The sequence below is a fragment of the Artemia sp. Qi Xiang Cuo genome, chromosome 13, assembly GCF_049724085.1.
Source record: "Artemia sp. Qi Xiang Cuo chromosome 13, ASM4972408v1, whole genome shotgun sequence".
NCBI lineage: Eukaryota > Metazoa > Arthropoda > Branchiopoda > Anostraca > Artemiidae > Artemia > Artemia sp. Qi Xiang Cuo.
The window spans coordinates 24,035,378-24,062,590 of NC_142806.1; the positions used below are offsets into that span (position 1 = coordinate 24,035,378).

Below are 27,213 nucleotides of genomic sequence, written 5' to 3' on the forward strand. Positions count from 1 at the left end.
CTTTTTAGACTGAGAGATGCTGTAGACAAAGTTTAAGAGAAGAGCAGTGCGGTTTTAGAAAAGGTAGAGGATGTATCAACCAAATTTTCACTGTTTGTCTAATAATTGAGAAGTGCCTGAGTTTTCAAATTATAATAAAGAACGAATACAGAGTTGTAAAGATACAAAGGGTATGCTTGTATATTATCTGGGTTGCATTTATTTACATTAAAATTACATTAAGGAACGAACTTCAGCTCATAGTAACTAAAATAAGATTATAATTTAAGACTCAAACAAGTGATTTGTTTTCTTTGGTATAAATTACAGTAAAGAACAAATTCCAGCCCATAGTAACTAAAATTGGATTACAATTAATCCGGGTTGCAGCGGTAGCCAGCAACCTAGTAAGAGACGATCACGTCCAATGTTAAGATATATATATAAACCCATAACTCCTAAGAAAAAGGTCAGATCAAAACAAAAAGTATACCATTAGAACCGCCATGTCTGAAAAACCTGTATAGGAAAATTTTTGTCACTTTGCTTGAACAGCAAGGGAAATATATTGGCTTGAAAATCAAGAAAATTGACTTTAACCACGTTATTCTCCACAAACGGTATATTTTTTTCTTTCTCTTTTTTTTCTTTTCCACAGATAGCTTGGAACTGGAACATCGTAGAGAGTTGTTCAATAGCTCATTTTAAAGGAAATTAATTGGGTTAAAAATCTTTTGTAACTAAAATAAAATATTTCTAAAAGAGATTAAATTTTAACACTAAAACTGCATTTTTTACGTCTTTTCATATTGCAGTCTTTTCAAAGATATATGATTTTTTTTACATAAATCATAATCGTATATACCAGCGGTAAGATTTGAACCCACGCCTCCGAAGAGACTGGTGGCTAACAACAGCGCCTTTGACCACTCGGCCACGCTGCTCTCATAACTATATATGTGAATCCGGGTTGCAGCAGTAGCTAGCAGCCTACTAAGAGACGATCAGTCCAATGCTAAGAAATATAAAAACCCAGAACTCCAAAAAATAGAGTCAGATCAAAACAAAAGTACATCATTAGAACCACCTAGTCTGAAACCCTACTAGATAAATAATGAATGTCGTCATAGTTTTATTAGAGCTCTGACGTGAATAGAAAAATTATAATAAAGAACGACCTCTTGCCTATACTAAATTTTATAGGCCAATTAACTATAGTATAGGCTATTAAGGCTGCAGCGGTAGCTAGCAACCTAGTAAGAGACGATCATTACATAAATCATCGATTAGTTATAAATTGGAATTATGTAAGTTTCATTGGTACCATGACTGCAGAGATAGCTGAAACCTAGTAGAGAACAGACCACGGCACATACTGGACTTAGTTAATCCGGGTTGCAGCGGTAGCTAGAAACCTAGTAAGAGACGATCACGTCCAATGTTAAGAAATATAAAAACCCATAGTTGCTAAAAAAAGGAGTCAAATCAAAACAAAAAGTACACCATTAGAACCGTCTTACCCCTGTATAGGAAACTTTCTGTCCATTGGCTTGAACAGCAAGGGAAATATATTGGCTTGAATATCAAGAAAAGTGCCAGCTACTACAACAATCTGCCTAAACGGCATATTTTTTTTTTCTTTCTTTCTTTTCCACAGATAGCTTGACACTGGAACATCGTAGAGAGTTGTTCAATGGCTAATTTTAAAGGAAATTAATTAGGTTAAAAATCTTTAGTAATTAAAATTAATTATTTCTAAGAGAGAATAAATTTTTCCACAAAAAACTGCATTTTTGATGTCTTTTCATACTTCAGTCTTTTCAAAGATATTTGATTTTTGTAAATATAAATCATAATTATAATAAAGAATGAACTCTCACTAATACTAACTCACATTTTTAATATGTTCCGCGTTGCTATGGTAGTTACATTAAAAGGAAATCGTTGGAATAACAAACCACTGCATAGCCTACATTGGACTTAGCTAGCTACCTGATTCTTTGAGAGTCGTCTCTTACTACTCCAGAGAAGAAAAAGCCGTAGGCTTTTTCCTGTTTTTACATTAAAAGACGATCACTGAAATTAAAAACCATTCCATACATTGGTTATCCGGGTTGCATCGGTAGCTAGCAACCTAGTAAGAGACGATCACGTCCAATGTTAAGAAATATAAAAACCCATAGCTCCTAAAAAAGGAGTCAGACCAAAACAAAAAGTACACCATTAGAACCGCCTTGTCCGAAACCCCCTGTATAGGAAACTTTCTGTCATTTCGGTTGAACAGCAAGGGAAATATATTGGCTTGAAAATAAAAAAAATTGACTTTAACCACGTTATTCTCCACAAACGGCATTTCATTAAGGAACGAACTGTAGCCCCTAGTAACTGAAGTAATAAAAGGATTCCTAATATACATTGTTATTTTAATTATATTCCTTAATAAATCATCTGGGTATTAGCGTTTCTTTTAGAAACGCTTTACGGTTAAACGGTTCTTTTAGTTCTACTGAATATTTGGCAAAAAATTCTCTGTGTAGTAGAACAAACTGTCCTGAAAAGTACGAGACAACTATTGAAAAATGCTCTAAAACTAGGTCTGACAAGGAAATTATGATGGCTGAAGTCACCTATAACAATCTGAGTAAACATTCAAAACCAAAAATTGGGCAGCAGGTTACTTGGCAATGTCACCCTGATATCTGCAAGCTCTATCCGACGGATATTGAATTATGTCAAATTCTTTTTGATATCCTTGAAAATAATATAGCATTAAAATTTTCAACTGACAAAGTGGTTCATTTCTACCTTGGCGGCTTGGATTATTGTGAAATCAATTACAGGGACACAAGAAAGCATGGGCATTCGTTATACTGTAGCCCAAATGAGGGATGTCAGAGCTATTTGCGTTCTCTAAGGGCACTAGCTCCACATTTTTTACATTAAGGGACGATCATTGCAATACCAAACCATTGCAGACTTTGGACTTAGTTAGCTACTTGATTGTTTGAGGTTCGTCTCTTACTATTTCAAAGAAGAAAAAGCCATAGGCTTTTTCCTGTTTGTTATAATATAGAACGACCTCTTTTGCCTATACTAAATTTTTTACGCCACTTAATTATAGTATAGGTTAGTAATTCAACAGATAGCTAGGCACTGGAACATCGTAGAGAGTTGTTAAATGGCTCATTTTAAAGGAAATTAATGGGGTTAAAAACCTTTTGTAATTAAAACAAATTATTTGTATTACATTAAGAAATTTTAATTATATTCCTTAAGAAATCATCATAAGTAAAAATTTCCCATATTATCCGGGTTGCAGCGTTAGCTAGCAACCTTCCGGGTTGCAGCGTTAGCTAGCAACCTAGTAAGAGACGATCACGTCGAATGTTAAGAAATATAAGAACCCCTAACTCCTGAGAAAAGAGTCAGATCAAAACAAAAATTACACCATTAGAACCACCTTGTACAAAACCCCTATTAAGGAAACTTATCACTCTTTGGCTTGAATAACAAAGAAAATATATTGGCTTGAAAATCACGAAAATTGACTTTAACCACGTTATTCTCCACACACGGGATATTTTTTTCTTTCCGCTTGATTTTTCTCCTCAACTAGCTGGGCACTGGAAAATCATAGAGAGCTGTATAATAGCTCATTTTAAAGGAAATTGCAACATCTAGTCACTTATGTAATTAAAAATAAAATACTTTTTAAAGTAGAATCAATTTTGTCAAAAAAATTGCATTTTTGATGTATTTTCATACTGCAGTCTTTTCAATTACAGTAAAGAACGATCTCTCTCCCATAGTAACTGATATGTTACAAAAAATAATGATACCTAGCCCATGTTAACTGAAATATAGTAAAGAACGAACTTCAGTGCATAGTAACTAAAACAAGATTATAATTAGCTTTGGTATAAAATACTGTCAGCGATGGGATTCGATCCCATGCCTCCGAATTGAAGAGTGGCTAACACCAGCACCTTAAACCGCTCGACCACGCTGCCTCACATAACTATGCCGTTATAAACGCCATAATACTCTAAATTAAAACACTAAACTAAAACTTAAACTCTTCGATGTGTTTTGCTATCAGGCCACCTTTCTATGAAGCTGTTAATGGATATGATGCTATAGAAAAACCAAAAACTCTAAGATCATTTAGTTTTTAGTTGAGAATCTCTAAAACTTTTATGTAAATTGCAAAAATACTGTATATCCGGGTTGCAGCGGTAGCTAGCAACCTAGTAAGAGACGATCACGTCCAATGTTAAGAAATGTAAAAACCTATAGTTCCTAAAAATTACAATAAAGAACGACACCTTGCCCATGTTAACTGAAACATAAATAGGGATTATGTAATTTCCAATAGTATCATGGCTGTAGAGATGGCTGAAACCTAGTTATAATAAAAAACCATCATTGGAATAACAAAAAATTGCATATCTTTGGAATTAGCTAGCTACTTGATTATTTGAGACTCGTCTCTTATTAGGGTTGCAGCGGTAGCTAGCAACCTAGTAAGAGACGATCACGTCCAATGTTAAGTAATATAAAAACCCATAATTCCTAAAAAAAAGAGTCAGATCAAAACAAAAAGTAGACCATTAGAATCGCCTTGTCCGAAATTCCTATAAGGGATCCGGGTTGCAGCGGTAGCTAGCAACCTAGTAAGAGACGATCACGTCCAATGATAAGAAATATAAAAACCCCTAGTTCCTAAAAAATTTATAATAAAGAACGACCTCTTTCCTATACTAAATTTTATAGGCCACTTAACTATAGTAAAGGTTAGTAAATTTTACCTAAAAGACTGATAGTGTTCATCCAGGTTGCAGCAGTAGCTAGCAACCTAGTAAGAGACGATCACGTCCAATGTTAAGAAATATAAAAAACAAATAGCTCCAAAAAAAGGAGTCAGATCAAAACAAAAAGTACACCATTAGAACCACCTTTTCCAAAATCCCTATATAGGAAACTTTCTGTCCCTTGGCTTGAACAGCAAGGGAAATATATTGGCTTGAAAATCAAGAAAATTGGCAGCTACTACAACATTCTGCCTAAACGGAATATTTTTTTTCCTTTTCCACAGATAGCTTGGCACTGGAACATCGTAGAGAGTTGTTCAATGGCTCATTTTAAAGAAAATTAATTGGGTTACAAATCTTTTGTAACTAAAATAAATTATTTCTAAAAGAGAATAAATTTTTCCACTAAAAACTGCATTTTTTATGTCTTTTCATACTGCAGTCTATTCAAAGATATTTGATTTTTGTACATAAATCATAATCGTATACCAGCGGTAAGATTTGAACCCATGCCTCCGAAGAGACTGGTGGCTAACACCAGCGCCTTGGACCACTCGGCCAGGCTGCCTCTCATAACTATATATGTGAATCAGGGATGCAGCAGTAGCTAGTAACCTAATGAGAGACGATCAGTGCAATGCTAAGAAATATAAAAACTCAGAACACCTAAATATAGAGTCAGATCAAAACAAAAGTACATCATTAGGACCACCTTGTCTGAAACCCTACTAGATAAATAATGATTGTCACCATAGTTTTATTAGAGCTATGACGTGAATAGAAAAACACGACATTATTTGTTATTTCTGAAGACGTCAAGAAATAATATTATTACGCCATGATGCATGAAATATAATTACTATATAAAAAGCGACAAAGATGTAAATGGTCTCATTCATGATTACATAATGGTTAAATCAAAGCAAGCTACACGCAAGTTAAAAAAACAATTCCGGGTTGCAGCGGTAGCTAGCAACCTAATAAGAGATGATGAAGTCCAATTTTAAGAAATATAAAAACCCATAACTCCTGAAAAGAGATTCGGATCAAAACAAAAAGTACACCAATAGAACCACCTTGTCCGAAACCCCTATAAAAGAAACTTACAACCCTTTGGCTTGAATGACAAATAAAATATATTGACTTGAAAATCAGAAAAACTGACTTTAACCACGTTATTCTCCACAAACGTGATATTTTTTCTTTCCGCCTTTTTTTTCTCTTCAGCTAGCTGGGCACTGGAAAATCATAGAGAGCTCTATAATAGCTCATTTTAAAGGAAATTGCTATATCTAAGTCAGTTTTGTTACATTAAAAGACGATCATTGGAATAACAAACAATTGCATACATTGTTTACAGTAAAGAACAATCTCTCGCCCATAGTAACTGATATTCGACTGTAATCGGAGACTTTAAATTATATCCAGGTCGCAGCGGTAGCTAGCAATCCGGGTTGCAGCAGTAGCTAGCAACCTAGTAAGAGACGATCACGTCCAATGTTAAGAAATATAAAAACCCCTAACTCCTAAAAAAAGAGTCAAATCAAAACAAAAAGTACACCATTAGAACCGCCTTGTTTGAAATCCCTACAAAGGAAACCTACTGCCCTTTGGCTTGAATAACAAAGAAATTATGTTGGCTTGAAAATCAAGAAAATTGACTTTAACCACGCTATTCTCCACAAACGGGATACTTTTTTCTTTCTTCTTCTTCTTTTCTTCCACAGATAGCTTGGCACTGGAACATCTTAGAGAGTTGTTCAATCCGGGTTGCAGCGGTAGCTAGCAACCTAGTAAGAGACGATCACGTCCAATGTTAAGAAATATAAAACCCCATAGTTCCTAACAAAGGAGTCAGATCAAAATAAAAAGTACACCATTAGAACCGCCTTTTCCGAAACTCCTGTATAGGAAACTTTCTGTCCCTTGGCTTGAACAGCAAGGGAAATATATTGGCTTGAAAATCAAGAAAAGTGGCAGCTACAACATTCTGCCTAAACGGGATATTTTTTTTCTTTTTTTCTTTTGTATCCAGAGATAGCTTGGCACTGGAACATCGTAGAGGGTTGTTCAATAGCTCATTTTAAAGGAAATTAATTTGGTTAAAAATCTATAGTAACTAAAATAAATTATTTATAAAAGAGAATAAATTTTTCCACCAAAAAATGCATTTTTGATGTCTTTTCACACTGCAATCTTTCAAACATAATCGTATACCAGCAGTAGGATTTGAACCCACGCCTCCGAAAAGACTGGTGGCTAACACCAGTGCCTTGGACCACTCGGCCAGGTTGCCTCTCATAAATAAATATATATGTGAATTTGGGTTGCAGCAGTAGCTAGCAACCTAGTAAGAGACGATCAGTCCAATGCTAAGAAATATAAAAACCCAAAACTCCTAAAAATAGAGTCGGATCAAAACAAAAGTACATCATTAGAATTACCTTGTCTGAAACTCTACTAGATAAATAATGAATGTCATCATAGTTTTATATTAGAGCTATTACGTGAATAGAAAAACACGAAATTTTATTGTTGATTCTGAAGACGTCATGAAATAATACCATTGCGCCATGACATCATGAAATAAAATCATTACGCCGTGACATCATAATTAGTATATAAGAAAAGTCAAAACTGTAAATTCTCTCATTCTGGATTAGATAATGGTTAGATCAAAGCAAGCTATACGCAAGTTGAAAAAATAGTACTACAAAAACAACAGAGATAGTAACTTGAAAAGAAAAAAGCAAAGGTATTCAACCGACCAGGCGTATCGAGAAGTAATATTTGAGAGAGCAAAACAAAGGTATTCAATCGACCAGGCGTATCGAGAAGTAATAATTGAGAGAGCAAAACAAAACAGCAAGATGTGTTATCACAATGATGTAGTTTATAGACATGCAAAATTGAGACAGCCAAACAAAAGATCAAGGAACGGTATGGTAATGATGAAGATTACAGAGAAGCAACAATTGAGCAGGCTAGACAAAAGAGCAAGGAATGGTATGATAATGATAAAGATTACCGAAACAAACATAAGAAAAAAGTTGCTACCAGAATAATGGGTAGATACTGGGGTGACAAAAGCTATAATGAAAAAATTAAATTCTCTGCGAGGTTGTACCGAAGAACGCATAAGGACAAATGGAAAAATTACATTCAGAAATACAAGAAGATGGCAAAAATGCAGGCTGATCTTTGTAAATTGAGAAACATTTTACGCATGTTTTATCGGGATCACGAAAAGTATTCAAAATTACAGATTAAAATTCTCTTTGAAAGAGAAGATGCTGTTGAAAAGTCGGCTAGAAATTCTTTGGCAAAGCTTCATAGTAATATTAAAAAGAAATGTTGTCAGTTTAACGAAAAGCTTCCAAGGTATGGATTGGCAACTGCGGAACAGTTTATAGATGCAATGGAAAATGTTCGACAACACAGTGAATATACGGAGGCGTACTTCTTAGAGAATTCGTATATTAATTTTGGAAGGAGCAATCGCAGTTTATGTAGCAGCAATAAAAATATATATACAAGCATACCTATCAACAGCGAAGGAAAAGCAATGTTTTTCAATTATGGCGAAAACGAGCCTGTTAGGGTTATTAGTAAATGTGTTTGTAAGACTATTGATTTAGAACAAATTCCTGGAACACCGACTCAAGAAAAAAGCATTTCTAACTGTGTTTTAAACAGTTCTTTTAGTTCTACTGAATATTTGGCAAAAAATGCTTTGTGTAGTAGAACAAACTGTCCTGAAAAGTACGAGACAACTATTGAAAAATGCTCTAAAACTAGATCTGACAAGGAAATTATGATGGCTGAAGTCACCTATAACAATCTGAGTTAACATTCAAAACCAAAAATTGGGCAGCAGGTTACTTGGCAATGTCACCCTGATATCTGCAAGCTCTATCCGACGGATATTGAGTTATGTCAAATTCTTTTTGATATCCTTGAAAATAATATAGCATTAAAATTTTCAACTGACAAAGTGGTTAATTTCTACCTGGGCGGCTTGGTTACAGTAAGGAACGAACTTCAGCCCTTAGTAACTAAACTAAGCTTATAATTTAAGACTCAAACAAGTAATTTGTTTGCTTTAGTATAAAATGGTGGCAGTGGTGGGATCCAAACCCAGGCCTCCAAAGAGACTGTTGACTAACACCAACGCCTTAGACCGCTCGGCTACGCTGTCTCACCTAACTGTGTGAATAATACGTATAGTGAAAAAAATTATTACCCAGTTTTATATTTACAGCATTAGAAAATTACTTAGTAATTAAAGGAGGGATCATATTGACCCAGAGAGCCTGGAATTTTGCGAGAGGGATTTTTTGAGTGGAAATTAAAAGTTCTAGTGCCTTTCTTAATAAAGAAAAAATAAAATAATTTTTTACAAAAAACTGCATTTTCGATGTCTTTTCATACTGCAGTCTTTTCAGAGATAAGTGATTTTTTAAAAGCAATCGTAACCATATACGAAGTAATAAGTGACGTGACGTAATATCTAACACTGATTCTGTACTAATAACTATATATGCCGTAATGAGTGACGTTACGTAAAAATGGAAAAAAATCAATTGTTATTTTATTTTAATTTTCAGTTCAGAATCGCTAGTTATAAACTGCATAAAATATTTATGGTATCTGAACATTAATTTTGCTGAAACAAGCAGGCTCTTAAAGAACCAATTTTAAATAGTTTCTGTTATACTTAAAGTCAGGTTGCAGTGGTAGCTAGCAACCTAGTTTTACAGTAAAGAACAAACTTCCAGCCAATAGTAACTAAAATAAGATTATATAATTTAAGACTCAAACAAGTAATTTGCTTGCTTTGGTATAAAATACTACAAGCGGTAAGATTTGAACCCGCGCCTCCGAAGAGACTGGTAAATAACACCAGAGCATTGGACCACTCGGCCGTGCTGCCTCTCATAACTATGTGAATCCAGGTTGCAGCGGTAGCTAGCAACCTAGTAAGAGACCATCACGTCCAATGTTAAGATGTATAAAAACCCATAACTCCTAAAAAAAAATTCAGATCAATACGGGCTGCAGCGGTAGCTAGCAACCTAGTATCCGGGTTGTCCGGGTTGCAGCGGTAGCTAGCAACCTAGTAAGAGACCATCACGTCCAATGTTAAGAAATATAAAAACCCCTAACTCCTAAAAAAAGAGTTTCATCAAGTTTAGTTATACCCATCAAAGGTTACGAGCCTGAGAATAGTTGCCAATATTTTCGAAAAAAGGGAAAAACACCCCTAAAATCATAGAATCTTAATGAAAATCCCAACATATTATTCAGCATATTAGAGAACCTTACTGAAGAGGTTTCAAGCTCTTATCTGCAAAAACGTTTAATTTTGTATTTTTTGTCCGAAGAAAGATCACAGATGCGTGTTTATTTGCCTTTTTTTATTATTTTTACAATAAAAGACGATCATTGGAATAACAAACCATTGCATACCTTGAACTTAGTCAGCTACTTAATTTTGAGATTCGTCTCTTACTATTTCAAAGAAGAAAAAGCCCTGGTATTTTCCTGTTTGTAATCAGTTTATTTCCGGGTTGCAGCAGTAGCTAGCAACCTAGTAAGAGACGATAACGCCCCTTAGTAAATACTAAAGTGACCCATAACTCCTAAAAAAAGATTCAGATCAAAACAAAAAGTACACTATTAGAACGGCCTTGTCCAAAACTTATTTATAGCAAACTTACCGTTCTTTGGCTTGAATAACAAAGAAAATATATTGGCATGAAAATAAAAAAAATTGACTTTTTCTTTCTTCTCAGCTAGCTGGGCACTGGAAAATCAGAGAGCTGTATAATAGCTCATTTTAAAGGAAATTGCTACATCTAGTGCCTTTTGTAATTAAAAATAAAATACTTTTTAAAGTAGAATCAATTTTGTCAAAAAAAAGCATTTTTGATATATTTTCATCTTTTCAAAGATATTTGAATTTTGAAGCAATCAAACAGTTCATGGTAATGAACTCTATAGTAATAATAGCTAATTGTCTCAATAGAAACCGAAACTCTAAAGAACGAAACTTTGATACCAATAGATACATCAAAGCAAACAGTTCGTGATAACGAACCTTATGTTGTATAGTAAGATTCAAACTAGAGCAATACCTGACAATTTTTGAATTAGTTTTGTTTTTACATTAAAAGACGATCATTGGAATAAAAACTTATTGCATACATTGGACTTAGTTGCAATTAATCGTTTAAAATTCGTCTCTTACCATTTCAAAGAAGAAAAACCCTTAGGCTTTTTCCTGTTTGTAATTATAGTAAACAACGATTTGAAAATTATAATAAAGAACGACTACAACATTCTGCCTAAACGGGATATTTTTTCTTTCTTTTTTTTCCACAGATAGCTTAGCACTGGAACATCGTAGATCCGGGTTACAGCGTTAGCTAGCAACCTAGTAAGAGACAATCACGTCCAATGTTAAGAAATGTAAAAACCCATAGTTCCTAAAAAAGGAGTCAGATCAAAACAAAAATGTACACCATTAAAACCGCCTTGTCCGAAACCCCTGTATAGGAAACTTTCTGTCATTTGGCTGGAACAGCAAGGGAAATATATTGGCTTGAAAATCAAGAAAAGTGGCAGCTACTACAACATTCTGCCTAAACGGGATATTTTTTTCTTTCTTTCTTGTTATCCAGAGATAGCTTTGCACTGGAACATCGTAGAAAGTTGTTCAATGGCTCATTTTAACATTGTAATTTTAACAAATTACACCATTAGAACCGCCTTGTCGAAAATCCCTATAAAGGAAACTTAGCGCCCTTTGGCTTGAATAACAAAGAAAATATATTGGCTTGAAAATGAAGAAAATTGACTTTAACCACGTTATTCTCCACAAACGGGATATTTTTTCTTTTCGCTTTTTTTTCTCCTCGGCTAGCTGGGCACTGGAAAATCATAGAGAGCTGTATAACAGCTCATTTTAAAGGAAATTGCAACATCTAGTCACTTTTGTAATTAAAAATAAAATACTTTTTAAAGTATTTTATTTTTAATTACAAAAGTAACTAATTTTGCAGAAAATTGTACCTTCTTTACTGAGTTACCTGTAGTTTTTATAAAATCATATTACTTTCATAACAACATTTTTTACTATCCGAGTTGAAGCGGTAGCTAGCAACCTAGTAAGAGACGATCGCATCCAATGCTAAGAAATAAAAAAACCCATAGTTCCTAAAAAAGGTTTACATTAAAAGACGATCACTGAAATAACAAACCATTCCATAGATTGGACTTAGTTAGCTACTTGATTGTTTGAGTTTCGTCTCTTACTATTTAAAAGAAGAAAAAGCCGTAGGCTTTTTCCTGTTTGTATTTATAGTTAAAAAACGAACTCAAGTCCAAAGAAACTGAACACTGTGGTTCATTCATATTATTTTCATTATTTTAGCTAGAATGTAAATCAACAAGTTTCTTTTTTAAATTTTAAATTGAAATTATAATAAAGAACGACCTCTTGCCTATACTAAATTTTATACGCCACTTAATTATAGTATAGCATAGCAATTCAAAATGCTTGGCACTGGAACATCTTAGAGAGTTGTTCAATGGCTCATTTTAAAGGAAATTAATGAGGTTAAAAACCTTTTGAAATTAAAACAAATTATTTTTATTACATTAAGAAATTTTATTTATAATTCCTTAAGAAATCATCATAAGTAAAAATTACATAAAAGCTCGATCGAAAAGTGGCGGCTACAACAATATACTGCCTAAACGGCATATTTTTTCTTTCTTTTTTCTTTGACAATAAAAGACGAACACTGAAATAACAATTATATCCGGGTTGCAGCGGTAGCTAGCAACCTAGTAAGAGACGATCACGTCCAATGTTAAGAAATATAAAAACCCCTAACTCCTGAGAAAAGAGGCAGATCAAAACAAAAAGTACACCATTAGAACCACCTTGTTCAAAAACCCTATAAAGGAAACTTACCGTCCTTTGGCTTGAATAACAAAGAAAATATATTGGCTTGAAAATCTAGAAAATTGACTTCAACCACGTTATTCTCCGCAAACAGGATATTTTTTTCTTTCCGCTTAATTTTCCTCCTCATTATAATAAAGAACAACCTCTTACCTATACTAAATTTTATACGCAACTTAATTATAGAATAGGTTAGTAATTCAACAGATAGCATGGCACAGCAACATTGTAGAGAGTTGTTCAATGGCTCATTTTGAAGGAAATTAATGGGGTTAAAAACCTTTTGTAATTAAAACAAATTATTTTTATTACATTAAGAAATTTTATATGTTCCTTAAGAAATCATCATAAGTAAAAATTTCCCCTACAGATATAATAAAGATCAAACTCTTCCCTATACTAACTTGCATACGCAACTTCACTATAGTTAAGATTACAGTATTTATATTTTTACATTAAAAGACGATCACTGAAATAACAAACCATTCCATACATTGGACTTAGTTAGCTACTTGATTGTTTGAGTTTCGTCTCTTACTATTTAAAAGAAGAAAAAGCCGTAGGCTTTTTCCTGTTTGTATTTATAGTTAAAAAACGAACTCAATTCCAAAGAAACTGAACACTGTGGTTCTTTCATATTATCTTCATTATTTTAACTAGAATGTAATTATAGTAAAGAACGACCTCTTGTCTATGCTAAATTTTATAGGCAACTTAACTATAGTATAGGCTAGTACAGTTATATTTAAAGTCAATATATAAAAAATTATAATAAAGATTACATAAAGTATCGATGTGGTTCATTATAAATTATATACCGGGAGTCAAACCCGGACCTGCTACATGAAAGCCACCTATCCTACCCGCTAGACCATATGGGACTATATCTTTAATACATTCCGGTTTTTAATGGTAGTTACATTAAAAGACAATCGTTGGAATAATAAACCATTGCATACATTGGACTTAGTTAGCTGCCTGATTCTTTGAGAGTCTGTTTGTTTACAGTAAAGAACGAACTTCCAGCCCATACTAACAAAAATAAGATTATATTTAATTTTTAATGTTAAAGAACGAACTGCTTCCTATAGTAAATGATCAATTTTTTAGTGAATCCGGGTTGCTGCGGTAGCTAGCAACCTAGTAAGAGACGATCACGTCCAATGTTAAGAAATATAAAAACCCATAGCTCCTAAAAAAGGAGTCAGATCAAAACAACAAGCACACATTAGAACCGCCTTATCCGAAACCCCTGTATAGTAAACTTTCTGTCCCTTGGCTTGAACACCAAGGTAAATATATTGGCTTGAAAATAAAAAATCCGGGTTGCAGCGGTAGCTAGCAACCTAGTAAGAGACGATCACGTCAAATGTTAAGAAATATAAAAACCCATAGTTCCTAACAGAGGCGTCAGATCAAAACAAAAAGTACACCATTAGAACCGCCTTGTCCGAAACCCCTGTATAGGAAACTTTCTGTCCCTTGGCTTGAACAGCAAGGGAAATATATTGGCTTGAAAATCAAGAAAAGTGGCAGCTACTACAACATTCTGCCTAAACGGGATATTTTTTTCTTTTTTTTCTTTTTTTATTTTCCACAGATAGTTTGGCACTGGAACATCGTAGAGGGTTGTTCAATAGCTCCTTTTAAAGGAAATTAATTGGGTTAAAAATCTTTAGTAACTAAAATAGATTATTTCTAAAAGAGAATAAATTTTTCCACCAATCCGGGTTGCAGCGGTAGCTAGCAACCTAGTAAGAGACAATCACCTCCAATGTAAAGAAATATAAAACCCCCCAACTCCTAAAAACAGAGTCAGATCAAAACAAAAAGTACACCATTAGAACCGCCTTGTCCGAAACCTCTATAAAGGAAACTTACCGCCCTTTGGCTTGAATAACAAAGAAAATATATTGGCTTGAAAATCAAGCAAATTGACTTTTACCACGTTATTCTCCACAAACGGGATATTTTTCTTTCCGCTTGATTTTTCTTCTCAGCTAGCTGGGCACTGGAAAATCATAGAGAGCTGTATAATAGCTCATTTTAATGAAAATTGCAACATCTAGTGCCTTTTGTAATTAAAAATAAAATACTTTTTAAATTAGAATCAATTTTGTCAAAAAAAATTAGCATTTTTGATGTATTTTCATGCTGCAGTCTTTTCAAAGATATTTGAATTTTGAAGCAATCTAACAGTTCATGGTAATGAACTCTATAGTAATAATAGCTACTTGTCTCAATAGTAACCGAAACTCCTGGAAGCAAAATTTTCTTTTTTGGCTTAATCGCTAAAATTATTATGTAAACTGCAAAAATATCTATGATGCCTAATCAGTAATAGAAATTTCTTAATTTAAACAACAAAAATACATAAAAATTTTATAATTAGTTTTACTTTTTGTCTCCTGGAAGAAAATTTTTTTTCATCTTAGTTCAAAGTTATTATTGTATCCTAGAACCAAACTTTTTTTGGTTTGTAACCCGTAAAGTACGTATCTCCATATTATTGTCTTATAATTGCAATTATTTTAGTTTTCAGTCCAGAATCGCTAAACTTATTATGTAAACTGCAAAAATACTTATGGTGTCTAACCAATAATACTAATTTTGTAATTCAAACAAGATAAATACCTGAAAATTTAAATTTTTTTTTTATGCTAGGTTTTAGATACTCGACACGGGGTATTGTGTACTTAATAATTTTAAACCTTGAAAAAATATGGTCTCGCTTGAAAAGAAAAAAAGAAAGAATAACCAAAAAAACTATCAAAATAGAGCAATCCAAATTTCTACTAATAAAAAACTTTACTACACGAAAAATAAAGCTAACATCCTGAAATATAAGAAAAGTTTATTTAAAAGAGATAGAAATGCCACCGAACGCAATAAAGCTCGAGAACGCGTAAGGATTGCTACTAAGATGTCTGGTGATCCAGAATTTAAGAAAATGAAATATGACAGAGCAAAACAGAGGTCAGGGATCAGGGGTATCGAGAAGGGAAAATTGAGACAGCCAAACAAAAGAGCAAGGAACGGTATGATAACGATATAGATTACCGAAACAAACATAAGAAAAAAGTTGCTACCAGAATAATGGGTAGATATTGGGGTGACAAAAGCTATAATGAAAAAACTAAATTCTCTGCGAGGTTGTACCGAAGAACGCATAAGGACAAAGGGACAAATTACATTCAGAAATACAAAAAGATGGCAAAAATGCAGGCTGATCTTTGTAAATTGAGAAACATTTTACGCATGTTTTATCGAGATCACGAAAAGTATTCAAAATTACAGATTAAAATTCTCTTTGAAAGAGCGGATGCTGTTGAAAAGTCGGCTAGAAATGCTTTGGCAAAGCTTCATAGCAATATCCAAAAGAAATGTTGTCAGTTTAATGAAAAGCTTCCAAGGTATGGACTGGAAACTGCGGAACAGTTTATAGATACAATGGAAAATGTTCGACAACACAGTGGATATACAGAGGCGTACTTCTTAGAAAGTTCGTATATTAATTTTGGAAGGAGCAATTGCAGTTTATGTAGCAGCAATAAAAATATATATACAAGCATACCTATCAACAGTGAAGGAAAAGCAATATTTTTCAATTATGGCGAAAACGAGCCTGTTAGGGTTATTAGTATATGTGTTTGTAAGACTAATGATTTAGAACAAATTCCTGGAACACCGACTCAAGGAAAAAGTATTTCCAACTGTGTTTTAAACAGTTATTTTAGTTCTACTGAATATTTGACAAAAAATGCTCTGTGTAGTAGAACAAACTGTCTTGAAAAGTACAAGACAACTATCGAAAAATGCTCTGAATCTAGATCTGACGAGGAAATTATGATGGCTGGAGTCACCTATAACAATCTGAGTAAACATTCAAAACCAAAACTTGGGCAGCAGTTTACTTGGCAATTTCACCCTGATATCTGCAAGCTCTATCCGACGGATATTGAATTATGTCAAATTCTTTTTGATATCCTTGAAAATAATATAGCATTAAAATTTTCAACTGACAAAGTGGTTAATTTCTACCTTGGCGGCTTGGATTATTGTGAAATCAATTACAGGGACACAAGAAAGCATGGGCATTCGTTATACTGTAGCCCAAATGAGGGATGTCAGAGCTATTTGCGTTCTCTAAGGGCACTAACTCCACATTTTCCTGTCTTGACCTGTTTCCTTAATAGCGTATATAAGGCAGTATCAAAATCTAAGATTATACAACATATTAATATACTAAAAGTCGAGGGCTCGTACAAGGAACTAAGTCATTATATAGAAGAAGTGTCAAGTAGACTCTTTCGTAATAAAAGTCAAGACTTCATCTACGGTGACAGCAATTTTAGAGTTTATTTGGATGAAAATACAATAATAAAATAATTTGGTGAGAGCCTTGATAAGGTAGCTAACATCAGGGATGTATACCCCACAATGTATTGTGACAGTTGCGAGCAGATAAAGATAAAATACCAATTGAAGAGTCTAAGATCCCTGTCAAATAAGAAAGGTTTTGATGTAATGATGGCCACGATTTTAGAACACATACAACAGGACATACCCAAAGATGACAGAGAACAGCTAATTCATTGTACAGGTTGGAAAGAGGATCTGGGTTGCAGCGGTAGCTAGCAACCTAGTAAGAGACGATCACGTCTAATGTTAAGAAATATAATCCGGGTTGCAGTGGTAGCTAGCAGCCTAGTAAGAGACGATCACGTCCAATATTAAGAAATATAAAAACCCATAGTTCCTAAAAAAGGAGTCAGATCAAAACAAAAAGTACACCATTAGAACCGCCTTGTCCGAAACCCCTGTATAGGAAACATTCTGTCCCTTGGCTTGAACAGCAAGGGAAATATATTGGCTTGAAAATCAAGAATATTGACTTTAACCACGTTATTCTCCCCAAACGGGATATTTTTTCTCTTTTCTTTTTTTTTGTATCCAGAGATAGCTTGGCACTGGAACATCGTAGAGGGTTGTTCAATAGCTCATTTTAAAGGAAATTAATTGGGTTAAAAACCTTTTGTAACTAAAATAAATTATTTCTAAAAGAGAATAAATTTTTCTACCAAAAACTGCATTTTCGATGTCTTTTCACACTGCAGTCTTTCAAACATAATCGTATACCAGCGGTAAGATTTGAACCCATGCCTCCGAAGAGACTGGTGGCTAACACCAGTGCCTTGGACCACTCGGCCAGGCTGCCTCTCATAAATAAATATATATGTGAATTTGGGTTGCATTTACAGTAAAGAACGATCGCTCATGCATAGTAACTGATATATGGTGGTTCCAGGGGTAGTTACTTGTGGTTCGTCTCTTACTATTTCAAAGAAGAAAAAGCCGTAGGCTTTTTCCTGCTTGTAATGATATCCGGGTTGCAGCGGTAGCTAGCAACCTAGTAAGAGACGATCACGTCCAATGTTAAGAAATATAAAAACCCCTAACTCCTAACAAAGGAGTCAGATCAAAACAAAAAGTACACCATTAGAACCGCCTTTTCCGAAACCCCTGTATAGTAAAATTTATGTCCCTTGACTTGAACAACAAGAGAAATATATTGGCTTGAAAATCAAGAAAAGTGGCAGCTATTACAACATTCTGCCTAAACGGGATATTTTTTTTTTCTTTTTTCTTTGTTTCCAGAGATAGCTTGGCACTGGAACATCATAGAAAGTTGTTCAATGGCTCATTTTAAAGGAAATTAATTGGGTTAAAAACCTTTTGTAACTAAAATAAATTATTTCTAAAAGAGAATAAATTTTTCCACCAAAAACTGCATTTTTGATGTCTTTTCACACTGCAGTCTTTCAAACATAATCGTATACCAGCGGTAAGATTTGAACCCACGCCTCCGAAGAGACTGGTGGCTAACACCAGTGCCTTGGACCACTCGGCCATGCTGCCTCTCATAAATAATTATATATGTGAATCTGGGTTGCAGCAGTAGTTTACATTAAAAGACGATCACTGAAATAACAAACCATTCCATACATTGGACTTAGCTACTTGATTGTTTGAGTTTCGTCTCTTACTATTTAAAAGAAGAAAAAGCCGTAGGCTTTTTCTTGTTTGTATTTATAGTTAAAAAACGAACTCAGGTCCAAAGAAACTGAACCCTGTGGTTCATTCATATTATCTTCATTATTTTAGCTAAAATATAAATAAGCAAGTTTCTTTTTTAAATTATAATAAAGAACGAATATTTTACCGATTATCTACTAATAACCATATATGACGTAATAAGTGACATGACGTAATATCTAAAACCTATTGTGTACTAATAACCATATATGAATTAATTACCGACGTGACGTAAAAATTGAAAAATTTTATTTTATTTTATTTTCGTTTTTAGTTCAGAATCGCTAAAGTTATAAACTGCAAAAATATTTATGGCGTCTGAACAATAGTCTTAATCTTTTAATTTAGACTACAAAAATACCTGAAAATTTAAAATTTAGTTTAATTTTTTGTTAGGTTCTTGATACTTGATACGTGACATAAACATTCAACTAATGGTTACATAATGGTGTCAATCTAGCAAGCTATACGCAAGTTGATATCCGGGTTGCAGCGGTAGCTAGCAACCTAGTAAGAGACGATCACGTCCAATGTTTTATAATAAAGATCGAACTCTTCCCAATACTAACTTGCATACGCAACTTCACTATAGTTAAGTATACAGTATTTATATTATGCATCATTATAAATTATACAAGGTTCAAATGTTCGAAGATTATAGAGTTAAAAATTTTCGCACACCGGGAATCGAACCCGAGCCTGTTAAGTGAAAGTTAACTATCCTAGCCACTAGACCATATGGAACCATAAAGAAGTATGATTTACGAGCCATATGCATATTATTATTTCACCATACCAATTATAATATTACATTTATCCGGGTTGCAGCGGTAGCTAGCAACCTAGTAAGAGACGATCACGACCAATGTTAAGAAATATAAAAACCCATAGTTCCTGACAAAGGAATCAAATCAAAACAAAAAGTACACCATTAGAACCACCTTGTCCGAAACTCCTGTAGAGTAAACTTTCAGTCCATTGGTTTGAACAGCAAGGGAAATATATAGGCTTGAAAATTAAGAAAAGTGGCAGCTACTACAACATTCTGCCTAAACGGGACATTTTTTTCTTTTTTCTTTCTTTTCCGCAGATAGCTTGGCACTGGAACATCATAGAGAGTTGTTCAATGGCTCATTTTAAAGGACATTAATTGGGTTAGAAACCTTTTGTAACTAAAATAAATTATTTCTAAAAGTGAATAAATTTTTCCACCAAAAACTGCATTTTTGATGTCTGTTCACACTGCAGTATTTCAAACATAATCGTATACCAGCGGTAAGATTTGAACCCACGCCTCCGAAGAGACTGGTGGCTAATACCAGTGCCTTGGACCATTGACCTTAAATATAACTGTACTAGTCTATACTCTAACATCTTGTTTCTTTTAATCTTTCAAATTAGACAATTAATTTGCGATAGCGTCATATAATTTTTTTTAGAATTGTGGAATGATTGCATTAAATCAAAATGATATTCCAAGAGAGATGCAGTACGATATAAATTTTCAAGAGAACAAGTTGCTTTATTCAACAAACATAATTAAAATTTCTCAAGGTACTAAAAACGATTTATTTTAATCAGAAGAAGTTTTAACCCCATGAATTTCCTTTAAAATGAGCCATTGAACAATTCTCTGCGATGTTCCAGTACCAATCTATCTGTTGAATTACTAACATATACTATAAATAAGTGGCGCATAAAATTTAGTATAGGCAAGAGGTCGTTCTTTATTATAATGGAAATTACATAATCCCTATTTATGTTTCAGTTAACATGGGCTGGGTGTCGTTCTTTATTGTAAAACCCGGAAAATCCCATTAATTTCCTTTAAAATGAGCCATTGAACAACTCTCTACGATGTTCCAGTGCCAAGCTATCTGTTGAATTACTAATCTATACTATAATTAAGTGGCGTATAAAATTTAGTATAGGCAAGAGGTCGTTCTTTATTATACTTTATCTGCTCACAACTGTCACAATGCATTGTGGGGTATACATCCCTGATGTTAGCTACCTTATCAAGGCTCTCACCAAATAATTTTATTATTGTATTTTCATCCACAGAAACTCTAATATTGCTATCACCGTAAATGAAGTCTTGACTATTATGACGACAGAGTCTACTTGACACTTCTTCTATGTAATGACTTAGTTCCTTGTACGAACCCCCGACTTTTAGTAGATTAATATGTTGTATAATCTTACATTTTGATACTGCCTTATATACGCTAATAATGAAACAGTTCAAGACAGGAAAATGTGGAGCTAGCGCCCTTAGAGAACGCAAATAGCTCTGACATCCCTCATTTGGGCTACAGTATAACGAATGCCCATGCTTTCTTGTGTCCCTGTAATTGATTTCACAATAATCCAAGCCGCCAAGGTAGAAATTTACCGCTTTGTCAGTTGAAAATTTTAATGCTATATTATTTTCAAGGATATCAAAAAGAATTTGACATAATTCAATATCCGTCGGATACAGCTTGCAGATATCAGGGTGACATTGCCAAGTAACCTGCTGCCCAATTTTTGGTTTTGAATGTTTACTCAGATTGTTATAGGTGACTTCAGCCATCATAATTTCCTTGTCAGATCTAGTTCTAGAGCATGTTTCAATAGTTGTCTCGTACTTTTCAGGACAGTTTGTTCTACTACACAGAGAATTTTTTGCCAAATATTCAGTAGAACTAAACGAACTGTTTAAAACACAGTTAGAAATGCTTTTTTCTTGAGTCGGTGTTCCAGGAATTTGTTCTAAATCATTAGTCTTACAAACACATTTACTAATAACCCTAACAGGCTCGTTTTCGCCATAATTGAAAAACATTGCTTTTCCTTCGCTGTTGATAGGTATGCTTGTATATATATTTTTATTGCTGCTACATAAACTGCAATTGCTCCTTCCAAAATTAATATACGAATTTTCTAAGAAGTACGCCTCCGTATATTCACTGTGTTGTCGAACATTTTCCATTGCATCTATAAACTGTTCCGCAGTTGCCAATCCATACCTTGGAAGCTTTTCGTTAAACTGACAACATTTCTTTTGGATATTACTATGAAGCTTTGCCAAAGAATTTCTAGCCGACTTTTCAACAGCATCCGCTCTTTCAAAGAGAATTTTAATCTTTAATTTTGAATACTTTTCATGATCCCGATAAAACATTCGTAAAATTTTTCTCAATTTACAAAGATCAGCCTTCATTTTTGCCATCTTCTTGTATTTCTGAATGTAATTTTTCCCTTTGTCCTTATGCGTTCTTCGGTACAACCTCGCAGAGAATTTAATTTTTTCATTATAGCTTTTGTCACCCCAGTATCTACCCATTATTCTGGTAGCAACTTTTTTCTTATGTTTGTTTCGGTAATCTTTATCGTTATCATACCGTTCCTTGCTCTTTTGTTTGGCTGTCTCAATTTTTGCATGTCTATAATCCTCATCATTAACATAACACTCCTTGCTGTTTTGTTTGGCTCTCTCAATTTTCGCATCTCGATACGCCTTGTCGGTTGAATACCTTTGCTTTTCTCTTTTCAAGATGTTGTCTCTGTTTTTTGTATAGTAATGTTTTTTTAAATTACGTATAACTCTATTAGAACGCATCTTATTACAAAACAAGAAATAATATTCTTATCTAATTGAAACTTTTTAAGACTCGTATCATGTAGCCATAACCTAACAAAAAATAAAACTAATTTTTAAATTTTCAGGTATTTTGTTAGTTTGATTTAAAAGATTAAAATTATTGCTCATATATCATAAATATTTTTGCAGTTTACATAATAACTTTAGCGATTCTAAACTGAAAAATGAAATATATTAAAAAATTGAATTTTTTGGTCTGAAAATACATAGTAAATTCCACATCGGGTAGTTAGAGCCTAACTAAAAATAAAACTAATTTTAACATTTTCAGGTATTTTTCTAGCTTGAATTGAAATATTCAAACTATTGCTCGGATACCATGGATATTTTGCAGTTTACACAAGCTGCAAAGAACGCATAAGGGCAAAATTAAAAATTATATTCAGAAGTACAAAAACATGGCAACAATGCTGGCTGATCTTAGTAAATTTAGACAAATTTTACGAATTTTTTACCGGGATTACGAAAAATATTCAAAATTAAAGATTAAAATTATCTCTGAAAGAATGGATTTTGTTGAAAAGTCAGCTAGAGATGCTTTCGCAAAACTTCATAGTAATATCCAAAAGAAATGTTGCATGTTTAGTGAAAAGCTTCCAAGGTATGAACTGGCAACTGTGGAACAGTTTATAGATGTAATGGGAAATTTTATAGATCACTGTGAATATATGGAGGCATAATTGTTCTTTACTTAGTTTCAGCTTTAATTCGATGATCCAGACTTTATGTACTAACTACATCCAAAGACTATGACGTCATTGATTAATATTGTATATAAAAAATTAAGTTTTTAGTAAAAAAAATTAATTAAAAAAAAATTAAGTACAAATAGCGCTAGATCTAGAGATTTCCTTTAAAATGAGCCATTGAACAACTCTCTACGATGTTCCAGTGCCAAGCTATCTGTGGAAAAGAAAGAAAGAAAAAAATATCCCGTTTGTGGAGAATAACGTGGTTAAAGTCAATTTTCCTGATTATCAAGCCAATATATTTTCTTTGTTATTCAAGCCGCAGGGCGGTAAGTTTCCTTTATAGGGGTTTCGGACAAGGCGTTTCTAATGGTGTACTTTTTGTTTTGATCTGACTCTGGTTTTAGGAGTTAGTGGTTTTTATATTTCTTAACATTGGACGTGATCGTCTCTTACTAGGTTGCTAGCTACCGCTGCAACCCGGATACAAACAGGAAAAAGCCTACGGCTTTTTCTTCTTTTAAATAGTAAGAGACGAAACTCAAACAATCAAGTAGCTAACTAAGTCCAATGTATGGAATGGTTTGTTATTTCAGTGATCGTCTTTTAATGTAAAAAAATTTAAATACTGTAATCTTAACTATAGTGAAGTTGCGTATAAAAGTTAGTATAGGGAAGAGTTCGATCTTTATTATAAAGTATCTAAAACCTAGCATAAAACAAAACTAATTTTAAAATTTTCAGGTATTTATCTTGTTTGAATTACAAAATTAGTATTATTGGTTAGACACCATAAATATTTTTGCAGTTTACATAATAAGTTTAGTGATTCTGGACTGAAAACTAAAATAATTGCAATTATGAGACAATAATATGGAGATATGTACTTTACGGGTTACAAACCAAAAAAAGCTTGGTTCCAGGATACAATAATAAATTTGAACTGAGATGAAAAAAAAATTTCTTCCAGGAGACAAAAAGCAAAACTAATTTTAGAATTTTCATGTATTTTTGTTGTTTAAATTAAAAAATTACTATTACTGATTAGGTATCATAAATATTTTTGCAGTTTACATAATAATTTTAGCGATTAAGCCAAAAAAGAAAATTTTGGTTCCAGGAGTTTCGGTTACTATTGAGACAAGTAGCTATTATTACTATAGAGTTCATTACATGGACTGTTTTATTGCTTCAAAATTCAAATATCTTTGAAAAGACTGCAGTATGAAAATACATCAAAAATGCAATTTTTTTGACAAAATTGATTCTACTTTAAAAAGTATTTTATTTTTAAATACAAAAGTGACTAGATGTTGCAATTTCCTTTAAAATGAGCTATTATACAGCTCTCTATGATTTTCCAGTGCCCAGCTAGCTGAACAGAAAAAAAAAAGCGGAAAGAAAAAAATATCTCGTTTGTGGAGAATAACGTGGTAAAAGTCAATTTTCTTGATTTTCAAGCCAATATATTTTCTTTGTTATTCAAGCCAAAGGGCGGTAAGTTTCCTTTATAGAGGATTCGGACAAGGCGGTTCTAATGGTGTACTTTTTGTTTTGATCTGACTCTTTTTTTAGGAGTTGGGGGGTTTTATATTTCTTGACATTGGAGGTGATCGTCTCTTACTAGGTTGCTAGCTACCGCTGCAACCCGGATTTTTATATTTCTTAACATTGGACGTGATCGTCTCTTACTAGGTTGCTAGCTACCGCTGCAACCCGGAAATGCTAGCTATCGCTGCAACCCGGAAAAAAAACACATTGTGCCCACATCGTTCTTTACTCAGGCAGTGCTAGCGCGCTGCCTATGATAATAAACTGATTACACACAGGAAGCTTTTTCTTCTTTTAAATAGTAAGAGACGAGTCTCAAATAATCAAGTAGCTAGCTAATTCCAAAGGTATGCAATTTTTGTTATTCCAATGATCGTTTTTTATTGTAACTAGGTTTCAGCCATCTCTACAGCCATGATACTATTGGAAATTACATAATCCCTATTTATGTTTTAGTTAACATGGGCAAGGTGTCGTTCTTTATTGTATATGGACTAAGGTTCGTTCTTTCATGTAAAACTAGCAAAACATTTTTTAAGCCTGATGAAGATTTAACTAATGTGTCAAAAGTAAGGTTGCAAGTCGACGATTTTGTTTTGGCCTTATTATAATTGGTATGGTGAAATAATAATACGCATATGGCTCTTAAATCATACTTCTTTATGGTTCAATATGGTCTAGTGGCTAGGATAGTTAACTTTCACTTAACAGGCTCGGGTTCTATTCCCGGGGTGGGAAAATTTTTAACTCTATAATCTTCGAACATTTGAACCTTTTATAATTTATAATGATGCATAATATAAATACTGTAATCTTAACTATAGTGAAGTTGCGTATGCAAGTTAGTATAGGGAAGAGTTCGATCTTTATTATAATGTAATTTTATTTCTTAACATTGGACGTGATAGTCTCTTACTAGGTTGCTAGCTACCGCTGCAACCCGGATTCAGTTGAAAAATAAGATTTTTTTTTTCAAGGAATCGAGCAGCTAACTAAGTCCAATATATACAATGGTATATTCGTATATTCTTCAAATGATCTCTTTTAATTAGGTACCTAGCTACCGCTGCAAACCGAAACTATTAAAAAATATTTTATCTTTAATTACAGAAGGAACTAGATGTAGCAAGTTTTACTATTGAGACGAGTCGCTCTTACTATACAAACAACATACAGTTCGTTATCATGAACTGTTTGCTTTTATGTATCTATTGGTATCAAAATTTTGTTCTTTAGAGTTTTGGTTACTATTGAGACAAGTAGCTATTATTACTATAGAGTTCATTACCATGAACTGTTTGATTGCTTCAAAATTCAAATATCTTTGAAAAGACTGCAGCATGAAAATACATCAGAAATGCAATTTTTTGGACAAAATTGATTATAATTCAAAAAGTATTTTATTTTTAATTACAAAAGTGACTAGATGTAGCAATTTCCTATAAAATGAGCTATTATACAGCTCTCTATGATTTTCCAGTGCCAAGCTAGCTGAGGAGGAAAAAAAGCGGAAAGAAAAAATATCCCGTTTGTGAAGAATAACGTGGTTAAATTCAATTTTCTTATTTTTCAAGCCAATATATTTCCCTTTCTGTTCAAGCCAAATGAAAGAGAGTTTCCTATACAGGGGTTTCGGACAAGGCAGTTCTAATGGTGTACCTTTTGTTTTGATCTGCCTTCTTTTTTAGGAGCTATGGGTTTTTATATTTCTTAACATTGGACGTGATCGTCTCTTACTAGGTTGCTAGCTACCGCTGCAACCCGGATTAAATCCTGGATCACAAGACATCTTAGTAGCAATCCTTACGCGTTCTCTAGCTTTATTGCGTTTGGTGGCATTTTTATCTCTTTTAAATAAATTTTTCTGATATTTCAGGATGTTAGCTTTATTTTTTGTTTAGTAAAGTTTTCTATTAGTAGAAATTTGGATTGCTCTATTTTGATATTTTTTTTGGTTATTCTTTCTGTTTTTCCACTCGCGTGAGACCATATTTTTTCAAGGTTTAAAATTATTAAGTACACAATACCCCGTGTCGAGTATCTAAAACCTGGTATAAAACAAAACTAATTTAAAAATTTTCAGGTATTTATCTTGTTTGAATTACAAAATTAGTATTATTGGTTAGACACCATAAATATTTTTGCAATTTACATAATAAGTTTAGCGATTATAGACTGAAAACTAAAATAATTGCAATTATAAGACAATAATATGGAGATACGTACTTTACGGGTTACAAACCAAAAAAAATTTGGTTCCAGGATACAATAATAACTTTGAACTTAGATGAAAAAGATTTTTCTTCCAGGAGACAAAAAGTAAAACTAATTATAAAATTTTCATGTATTTTTGTTGTTTAAATTAAGAACTTACTATTACTGATTAGGCATCATAAATATTTTTGCAGTTTACATAATAACTTTAGCGATTAAGCCAAAAAAGAAAATTTTGGTTCCAGGAGACAAAAA

General features: G+C 33.2%; 1 protein-coding gene across 2 annotated transcripts in view; it reads right to left on the reverse strand.

The window, feature by feature from the left end:
• LOC148945100 (diacylglycerol kinase theta) overlaps positions 1-27,213 on the reverse strand; it is a 201,028-nt gene that overhangs the window by 68,577 nt on the left and 105,238 nt on the right. The window lies entirely within an intron of this gene.